Below are 11,523 nucleotides of genomic sequence, written 5' to 3'. Positions count from 1 at the left end.
CGAGAAGGAACTCTTAGCTGTAGTATTCGCTTTAGATAAATTTAGGTCTTACTTGATCGAATCCAAGATTATTATCTACAAAGATCATGTGACACTCAAGTATATTCTTTCTAAGAATGATGATAAGCCCCGCTTAATAAGATGGACCCTCTTACTCCAAGAATTTGATTTGAAAATAAAAGATAAGAAGGGAGTAGAGAACGTAGTGGCCGACCATCTTTCTTGCCTTGACCTCTCTGATTCCCTTGAGGCGATGAATATAAATGACATGTTCTCTGATGAACAACTATTTAAAGTCTTCCACTCACCTTGGTTTGTGGATATTGCTAATTATCTTGTCATAGGTTTTACGCCGACATATTGAACTACGCAAGATAAGAAGAAAATTTTCACCGAGGTAGGCAAATTCTTCTAGGATGATCTGTATTTGTTTAAATATTGCTCAGAGCAAATCTTAAGGAGTTGTGTGCCTAATAATGAACACCAAAGTATCATCTCCTTCTATCATTCACAGGCTTGTGGTGGTCACTTTTCTACTAAAAAGACCACGGCCAAAATTCTACAATGTGACTTTTATTGGCCCACTATTTTCAAGGATACTCATGAGTTTTACAAAGCTTGTGAGTGTTGTCAGAAATTGGGAGCATTGTCCCGTCGAAATATGATGCCCTTGAACCCCATTCTGATCATTAAAGCATTTGATTGTTGGGGCATCAATTTCATTGGACCATTCGCCCAATCCTTTGGAAATTTATATGTTTTACTAGCAGTAAACTATGTGATTAAATGGGTCAAAGTGATCCTATCCGGAACATTGATCGTCAAACCGTCATTAAATTCTTAAAAGAAAACATCCTTTCCTGGTTCAGAATGCCTTGAGCCATAATTAGTGATGGAGGATCGTACTTTTGCAATAGGCCATTCACAAATTTAATGAAGAAATATGGAGTCTCTTATAAAGCGAGCACTCCATACCACCCACGAACAAGTAGGTAAGCTGAGATTTTCAATAGAAAAATTAAACACATATTGGAAAAAATGGTTAACCCTGACCACAAGGATTGCTCAATCTGTCATGCCCCAAAATCGGGAACCGGGCTCACAAATTCCTGATCGCCGAATCTGGTGCTGATAGCCTACGTATTACCCCATTCTCGGCTCCCAGCGCCCATATGCCAGATTTTGATCCTGCGATCCTACAAGTATGATTTTCAGTGTGATTTTTTATATAAAGAAGCATAACCACAAGTATACCCAAATCACAAGAATAACATCATCACCACATATCCACTAATATGAATATTAGAATACAGTGCTGAAAGGGAAAAACATAAATAATAAAATCTCCCAAACGATCTTCCACAAGCTCTTGCCACAATGCTGCTATGACTTAATGTCACTTACACGCAACGGTCATGTATAAGCTTACTAAGAAGCTTAGAGGGTGGTGCGTGTGCGCGCAGTACATGTGCCAAGTACACAAATATTAGAGTAAGTGAAAATACTGGCAAGTCCATGAATACTGTCAACCATAGCAAGGCTATGTGATGCAAGACATAATATGCTAAATGTCATATGCTGATGATGCAATGCAATGTACAAATCCTAATAAGTCCACGAATACCATCAGCCTTATCTAGGCCATGTAATACAGAAACATAGTAAATCAAATGTCATATACAGAGGATGCAATGCAAAAGAAATGGCAAAGCTGGAGTGTGTAGTTAGGATGATAGTACATGACATCACAAGCTGTGGGGTTTATCACAAGGGACTTCTATCCAAACCAGTCCCATACCTAAATTTGGATAGCTAGACTCAATGTAGTAAACTCCTGATCTCAAGTTAGTCACACGCCCAATAGAAATCCTAGCTATTGCAAAGGTACATATAATGATTTGGTTGCGCACCACCAGCCCGAGTGGATAGTGAATGAATGAATGATTGAGTCAAATGCTAAGTACACAACTCCTGCTCAGTAAGTCCACATATAACCACCACAATGCTTCTAATGTGGGATAAGGTTTCACCCCACTGTATGCACAGTAGCCTGCCAGCATAGTAATCTGCCAACTACTGGTAGCTCACCCAGGCCCTTAGGCCCCATCCACATCAGCATCCGTTCACATGTGCAATAGAGACGGGGCATCACAATATCAGTACTGTACATCTCTAGGATCATCACCAAGGTTTAGTACACTCCACACTGCATACCGTCCCTCCCGGCATATGGACCAGTGAGTGGAAAAGATCTCACTACCCGCCTGGCCAGTAGCCTACCAATATCTACCCGGCTTATTGATAGCAGACCCATGCATTCCCCGAGCTGGTCAAACTCATCCTAGCTTTGCCCCTACCCTCGGGCAGATAAGGTCACACCCCCTTCACAACTAACCACGACACAGTAGGAGATGCAGCCTACTGGTATTCGGCACTCTGACGCTCATGTATCCACTCGTTTTAGACATTGGAGTATCCCCGGTAGCAAGGGATTTAGGGACTTTCACCCAAGGACATCGAATGTGCCCAAGTATTAGAACCAGACATTTTTAGTATCCCATCTGGCCATCCATGATATGCCTGTGGAGGCCACATCCCTGATGTCACTAGGGCGCAAAGTGATCGTGTAACATAAAATGCGAGATGCATGAGTGATACCATCCAGTCATGCGTCAACTTGCGTGTATCGCGTGATCATGTGGGGAAACTCCATCTCGCAAGGAATCCCCTAAATAACTTAGCCCAACGACAATGCTGTGATCAAACATTTCTTACAACGGGCATACAAATGATGCGTATGAACATGTATCATGATGTAATACTAAGCATGTTCTCAGTGTGTCCACTAAACTGAGTACACTAGCATGATTATCAGATATAACAGGCAATGATCAACCTTACACGAGGGTTTCATGCATCACAATGGGCCTCATCTCATGGGCCTCACATACATCATAATGGGCCTCATCACATGGCCTTATATACATCACAATGGGTCTCATCACATAGGCCTCACATACATCACAATGGGCCTCACCACTTAGGCCTCATATACATCATAATGGCCTCATCACATAGGCCTCACATACATTACAATGGGCCTCACCACTTAGGCTTCATATACATCACAATGGGCCCCTCATTCATACAATGGGCCTCATACATATAATAGGCCTCATAAATAGGCCTCATACATCACAATGGGCTTTATCACATGGGTCTTACACATCTCAATGGGCCTCATCACATGGTTCTTATACATCATAATGGACCTCACACATGGGCCTCATACATTATAATTGGGCCTCACACTTACAATGGGCCTGATCAATCAGCAAGTAGGCCTCACATATGACTGGTGGGCCACACATACAGCTGGTGTGCCGGTCGTCCCACAGACGAACGACCTGGTTAAAATGCATACATCAAGTGGGTCCCACCATCCCTCGCTGGACAATGTGGATAACACATATACATCACATGGTCCCACGTCCACCAGCTAGATGGCGGAGATAAAACACTTACATCAGGTGGGTCCCACCGTCCCACATGGACGGTGGAGATGAAATACATACATCAGGTGTGCCCCAGCAACGTCCCTTGTTGGATGGTGTGGAAGCAACACATATATCAAGGTATGTCCCACTGTCTAGCTACTGGATGGTGGAGATACAACACATATATCTTGGGTGGGGTCCACGTCCCATGCATGGATGGTGTGGATAAAACACTTGCATCAGGGCCCCATGTCTTACGGATGGATGGTGTGGATAAAACGCATACCATGGTGGTCCCATGTGTTGGATATAGTACGGTGTGTTCCACTTGAGATTTGCATCTGCCTCATTCCTAAGCCCATGGCCTGGGAGGCCTGGATGGACGATGTGGATAATACATCAAGGTGGGTCCATGTGTACGTGGCCCACCTGATTTGAATCGAGCTTAAATTTGTGTTTTTCCTTCATCCAGGGCCTGCCCAGGATGGACAGCTAGGTGGGCCCTGCCCATTGGACAGACAGTGTGGATGCCGCAAATCATACTGGCCCTACTGCCCTGGACGGCCAGCCCTGCTGGCCACTGGCCTGCTGGGCTGGACAATGGAGATAAAACCCATACATCACAGTGGGGTCCGCATGGCTGGTTGATCAGGCCGATATTTGTATTTTCTCCTCCATTCAAGCCAGCCCAAAAATGGGCAGCAAGGTGGCCTTGGATGGTCCAACAAGGCTGTCCAACTTGTGAACAGCATGGATCTCATGTACACATCAGTGGTGGTGTCATGCCCCAACCTCGGAAACCGGGCTCACAAAATTTTCGATCGCCGAATCCAGTGCCGACAGCCTTCGTAGTAACTCATTCTCCGCTCCCAGCGCCCATACACGCCAGATTCCGATCCTGGGATCTTACAAGGAAGATTTTCCAACATATATTTATCTCGTAATAAGCATAGCCACAAGTTTACCCAAATCATAAAGGCAACATCATCATCACATATCCACTAATATAAACAGTTGAATACAATGCTGAAAGGGAAATACATATATTGAAAATCAAAGCTCCAGTAGATAGCCGCACGCTCTAAGCTCAATGTTGTTGCGACCTAAAGCCACCTGCACGCATCTATCATGTATAAGCTTATAGAAAGCTTAGAGGGTGGTGTAAGTGTGTGTGCAAGGTAAGCATGCTCAGAATGAAATATCAGAGTAATGCGGAAACATGTTGGCAAGTTCATAAATACCATCAGCCTTATTCAGGCTATGCGATGCAAAAACATAATAAGCCAATATCATATACTGAGGAAGTAATGTAGATCAGCTATGCAATGCAGAGAAATAGTAAGCCAAATATCAGATATCGAGTCCACGAATACCATCAACCTTAATCAGGTAATGCAATACAAAAGCACAGTAAACCAAATGCTATGTGCTGAGGATGCAATGCAATATGCGATGTGAATGAAATGACCAAGACGGAGTGTGAAGTCAGGATGATAGTATGCAGTATCGCAGGCTACGGAGTCCATCACAAGGGACTTTTATCCAAACCAATCTCATACCTAAATTTGGATAGTCAGACTCAATGTGGTAAACTCCTGATCTCAGGTTAGTCGCATGCCTCAACCGAAATTTTGGCCATTGTGAAGGTACACATAACAATTAGTTGCACACCACCAGCCCGAGTGGATAGTGAATGAATGAATGAATGAGTAAAATGCTGAGTATGCAACTCCTGCTTAACAAGTCCACATATCAGTATAGCTCATCTCTGGGATATCGCTGGGGTCTAGTACACTCCACAATGGCTGCTGCCTCTTTAGCCGCAAAACCAGCAAGTGGAAAAGACCTCACTATCCACCTAGCTAGTAGTCTGCCAATACCTACCCCGCTTGTCGATAGTGGACCCATTTGGGAGCTAGTCAAACTCAGCCTAACTTATAGCCCTCTCACTCGGGCTGATAAGGTCACACCCACTTTTAACCGACCACGACATAGTGGGAGACACCGCCTACTGGTATTCGGCACCTAGGCGCTCATGTAACCACTCGGTCTAGACGTTGGAGTCTCCTTCGATACCAGAGGATTCTGGGACTCTCACCCAAGGGCATCCTATGTGCCCACAGTGCTATAACTAAATATTTCTAGTATCTCATCTGGCCATCCACGATGAACCTGTGGAGGCCACAGCCCTAATATCGCTAGGGCACTAAGCGATCATATCACATAAATGCGAGATGCATAAGTCATACAGTCCAATCATGCATCAATCCTGTGTGTACCATGCGCTCATGTGGGATGACTCTACCTATCAGGGAGTCTCATATGCAATAGTCAATCACATGTCATAACAAACATGTGGATGATGCGTATGGGCATGTATCATGATGATATGCTGTCACATACTCATAATCAGTATTAATAGCCGGTATCGATAATCGTCCTATATGCAAGGTGGGGTCCATAGATGAACAACCGATCTAAACCAAAATATAAGGATCAGCCCTCGACCATGGATATGCTAAATCCGGTAGCACGGAGCCATCCGTCTATGGTGAGACCATAAAACATCAATGGGGCCCAATGATTTGGGTTGACCTAGAATAATGAGAATGAGCCTAACAAAGGCCTAAGGGAAGGTCACAATGTGGACATTTAACCATCAGTGCCCATCAATGTGGACATTTAACCAACATTGCTCCCAATGAGTGGCCCATATAGAGCTTAACGTATAGTGGGCCCATGGTCTCACACAATGGCCAGTATACATCACCATAGGCCTCTCTCAAGGGCCTAGTACACATTACGATAGGCCTCACTCATGGGCTACATATGCAGCACATTGGGCCTCACTCATGGACTTCATATACATCACAATGGGCCGTAATACATGGGCCTCAAATACATCACAATGGGCCGTAATATTGGGCCTCATATACATTAAATGGGCCACAATACATGGGCAACAATAATAGGCCGCATCGCATGGGCCTCATATACAACACGTCGGGCCTCACTCATGGGCCACATATACATCATAATGGGCCTCATCATATGGGCCATAGATACATCATAATGGGCCTCATTTACATCAAGCAGGCCACATCACATGGGCCACACCAATGGGCCTCATACACATCAGATTGGGCCTCATAGTTGGGCCTCATATACATCATATTGGGCCTTATCAATGGGCCATAAATATATCACATTGGGTCTCGCTCATGGGCCTCATACACATTAGATTGGGCCTCATAGTTGGGCCTCATATATGTCATATTGGGTCTCATCAATGGGCCATAAATATATCACATTGGGCCTCACTCATGGGCCTCATACACATCAGATTGGGCCTCACATATAGGTTATAAGTTCATTATATTCAGCCGCACACAAAGGCACATGGGTTAGGCACAAGGGATAAGTAGTGGGCTTGTAATACATACATCGAGGTGGGCCTATTGCATCACAAGGTGGGCCTAATGGGGCAGCCCATAACCCAGGAAAAAAGGATGGGCAGCCTGAATCATACATCACGGCGGGCCGCACAAATGGACGTCATAGATATAAAAACATACATCACGATGCATCCCACGGCACGTCCAGATGGACGGTGTTGATGTACAATGCACATTAAGGTGGGCCTCACCCCAGAGAATAGATGGACGGCATGATGTAAAAACACATACATTGCAGGGGGTCCCATAAGTAAAAACATATGGACAGTGTGGAAAAACTCATACATCATGGTGGCCCACAGAGCTTGCTGATGTCAACTAGCAGTGGGACCCATGTCCCACGTGTTGCATGATGGATGGATGGCTAGAGAAACACAAACATTATGGTGCGCCCCACATCACCCATCCAGATGGACGGTGTGGATAAAAACGTACATCATGGTAGCCCACACATCACAACGTCTAGATGGACGGTGTGAATATAAAATATATACATCAAGGTGGGCCCACCCCACACGTGTGGCACATGTGGGTGGGTTCCACATCCCAGCACAGGACGGATGGTGTGGATTTCAAACCACATATATGAAGGTGGGTTCCCATCGCACCGTCCAGAGATCTCTGGACGGTGGGATTATGAAGTAAATGCATCAAGGTAGGTCCCACCCCCACACATGTCACACGTGTGGGGTGGGCCATGCCTCTAAATGGGTGGACGGTTTGAATATAACATATACCTCATGATGGGGTCAGAACATGCTGACGTTTCTAGTACTAGGGTCCACTGTCCTAGCTTGTAGGACGGACAGCTGGGATGAATCCCACACATCACATAGGCCCCACATGGATGGGATGCATACATCAGAGGTGGGTCCACACATATGGGACCCACTAGCTTGTAAGATCAAGCTGACATTTGTATTTTCCTCTTCGTCCGGGTCTATTGGACAGTGCAGCAGCACTGGACCATCCAACCACTTGCTGGATGTTGGCAAGGTGGGCCGACTTGGACAACGGTGTGGCCCACAAGATAGATAGCGTGGATCATCCATCAAGGTGGGCCATCATTCATGGAAAGAGAGAGAGAGAGAGAGAGAGAGAGTGAGAGAGAGATCAATGAGATGGAGGGAACCAGCCACTATGGGCTCCTTTAGGTTACAAAATATACATCAAATGAGGTCCCAAATAGGATCCACACCATCAATCTGTGGGCTCCACTTGGCCTATCTTCAAAACATAAAATCTAAGCCTATGAAACACCCACATATATCACTCCTTCTTTAGCTCCTTGGACTTCTAAAATCCATGGCTTTCCCTTTGATGGAAGTTGATGAGATTTAAAGGGTGAAGATGAGAGATCTAGGGGTAAGGAGTGGGCCACACTTGGCTCATCTCATGGAGAACTTGGTCGATTTCCTCTCCTTGGGTTGCTTGGGATGTAGTGAGAAATGAGAGAGAGAGAGAGAGTGATGTAAGGAGAGAGGGATTGGTGTGATGGGTGAGTGATGGGTGTACTTGACTAAGAATGGGTTTTGTTAACTTTGGGGAAGAGAGATGTATGGGTGAGTGATGGGTTGTACTTGACTTGATTGATTGATGGATTGATGTGATGTTTGGTAGAGATTCTCTCAGAATTTACAACGTGCGGCATTTTCCTTGAAATAAATGCGGGCCCACAACTCCTGGCCTGGGTATCACATCAGCGCACAAGTCATAGCGTTAGAACCGTGGTGACGGCACGGTCGTAAGGGTATAAGTTTTGGGTCGAGCCAACTTTGATATATGAGATGTGACTTAGGGTCACACGCAAATGCTAATTACAGGTCGCAGGTTGTCGGCATTCGACAGGGAGGACCGTGGGAGTCTACGGAATAGTACGATCTAGGATATGGGCCCACAGGTGGGCCATCAAACTAGGGAAAAAGAGGGGGAGAGAGAGAGAGAGAGAGAGAGAGAGAGAGAGAAACATTTGGTGAAGGAAGCTCCACTATGAGCTCCCTTGAGCTATATTACATACATCATGATGGGTCCCAAAACATGTGGGCTCTTCAAAAATGGAAATCAAGGTAGGGATACCATCCCCACCATAGAATTAAGGGGTCAAGATTACCCTTACATGTTAAGCATCAAAGAAACATCATGGTGGGGTCCATGGAGAATGGCCCCATCATGGATTAAACATATGTATCTTGGTGGGCTATTGGCCACACCTTGGGTCCAAAATGAGATCCATACCATCAATCGGTAGGCCCTATAAACACCCACCTATTACACTTCTTCTTGGCTCCTTGAAATCCCTAGCTCCTAAGCTTCCTCTTTGATGGTGGATGATGAAGATTGAAGAATTAGGATGAGAGATTTGAGGTAGGGAGTGGGATATACACTTGGCTCTCTTCTCCTTGGAATGCATGGACGGTCACTCTCTCCTTAGTTGCTTGGGATGGGTAGAGAATGAGAGAGAGAATAGAATGTGATGAGACAAAAAGAGAGAGAGGGAATGGCTTGTGTAAGGAAATGATGGCTTAGATGATGGGTGTGTAAGAGAGGGATGGGTGAGAGTTGACTTTTGGATGAGAGAGGGATGGGTGTCATGCCTTGTTGGTAAGAGAGGGATGGGCTAGGTATGGGTTGTGATGGCTTCTACTTTATTGATTAATGCGATAGGTTGGGTAGAGATTCCTCTCTCAGGATTCGCAATACACGACATTTCTTCAAAATATATGCGGGCCCACGACTCCTGACCTGGGTATCACATTAGTGCGCAAGACGCGATGTTTGAACTATGGTGATGGTGCAGTCACTAGGGTATGGGTTTTAAGTTGAGTGGACACTGATCTACAGGATGCGACTTATGGGCACGCGCAAATACTGTCTACAGGTCACGGGTCACCGTGATTCGATGGGGAGGATCGCAAAAGTCTAAGGAATGGTACGGTCTAGGATACAGGCTTTACAAAATTCACTTGACCGATGCTTTATGGGCTTACCGTACTGCATTTAAGACTCCTATTGGAATGTCTCCCTTTAGACTTGTTTATGGGAAGGCTTGTCACTTACCTGTGGAGTCGGAACATAGGGCCTACTGGGTGATTAAAAATCTGAACTTTAAGTTGGACAACGTTGGGTCACTACGCAAACTTCAATTGAATGAACTTAAGGAAATCCAGAACGATGCATATGAGAAATTGAGAATTTACAAGGACAGAATGAAGGTGTTTCATGACCAACATATTCTTCAGAAATCATTCACACCAAGTCAGAAGGTCCTTTTGTACAATTCTTGATTACATCTCTTTCCAGGTAAACTCTGATCTCGTTGGACCGGCCCTTTCACTATTTCTAATGTTTATCCTCATGGGGCTGTCGAGATTTGGAATCCAAACAATGGCAATTAATTCAAAGTAAATGGACATCGTTTAAAGCCATTTGTTGAAAATTTTGATTTAGAGGGCATGTCAATACCTCTGATTGACCCTGTTTATCATGATTGACCTCCTAGTCTGACGGAGGTATATGTAGATTTATTTGCTTTCATATGATTTATGATTAAGATAGTTTACTTTATATTGTTTAGGATAGTTTGCTTTCCACTATTTAGGATAGTTTACTTTTTATTGGTTTAATTCTCATGCTAACCCATCTTCACACTGAGACCATTTGAAAAGCTTCAAAATTCCTTCTTCAGGTATTACCTTTCCATTACTTCCCTTCTCTTTACATTGTTGCTTTTGCATTACATGCTTATTTCTTTTACATTGAGGAAAATGTAGATTGTTCGGTTGGGGATGGGGGATTAGGTGAGCTAATCAGTGTTTTCTCAGTTTTAAGCAAAATTTTTAAAAATTTTCAATGTTTTAAGTTGAAATTTGTTTGGGAAGCGATGAATTGTGTACTTAAGAATGCGTTGGGTATGATAAAAATTGAGATGGAATTTTAGATTATTGGAGTTTGATCAACTAAGTAATCTATCATCTAAGTTCTTGCGCTCAATTGATTAGAGATAGTTTGAATATCATGTTAATCTAAATCATAAGACACATTCAATTTGTCTTCTATAAGACATTCTAGAAGTTCTAATTGTTAGTATGTGAATCATTGATAGATGGTGAGAATCAAGTCTGGAGAATTTTATCCACATTAAAAGAAGAAAAGAACCAGTTTAAAAACAAGAGATCAACAAAGAGGTCATGAAAAAGAATAAAAAGAATGAAAAATATGGAAAAGAATGCAAAACTGAAAAGAATGAATAAAAAATTATCCGTCGATATAAAATCAAAGACTGAAAAAAGAAGGAAAAAGGGATAAGTTCGGAATTAGTACTTGAGTTTCAAACTGATATTGAAGTGATGAGTATGACTAACATGATGAACTAATAGTATTTGTACAAGAAGTAAGTTGATTTTCACTAAGCACATTGAAAAACTTTATATGCAAATTATGCTCGATATAATGGATAAAGAATTTACTTGATTGGTTGCTTGTGGTTCGGCTCTAAGTTTTAAAAACCCACTTTCGTATCTTAATTCTACCCCTTCATACTTGAGTGTACAAAAGATTGTTTTCCCAGAGGT

The sequence above is a fragment of the Magnolia sinica genome, chromosome 19, assembly GCF_029962835.1.
Source record: "Magnolia sinica isolate HGM2019 chromosome 19, MsV1, whole genome shotgun sequence".
In the NCBI taxonomy this organism is placed as follows: Eukaryota; Viridiplantae; Streptophyta; class Magnoliopsida; order Magnoliales; family Magnoliaceae; genus Magnolia; species Magnolia sinica.
Note: the sequence above shows the minus strand (reverse complement) of the source record.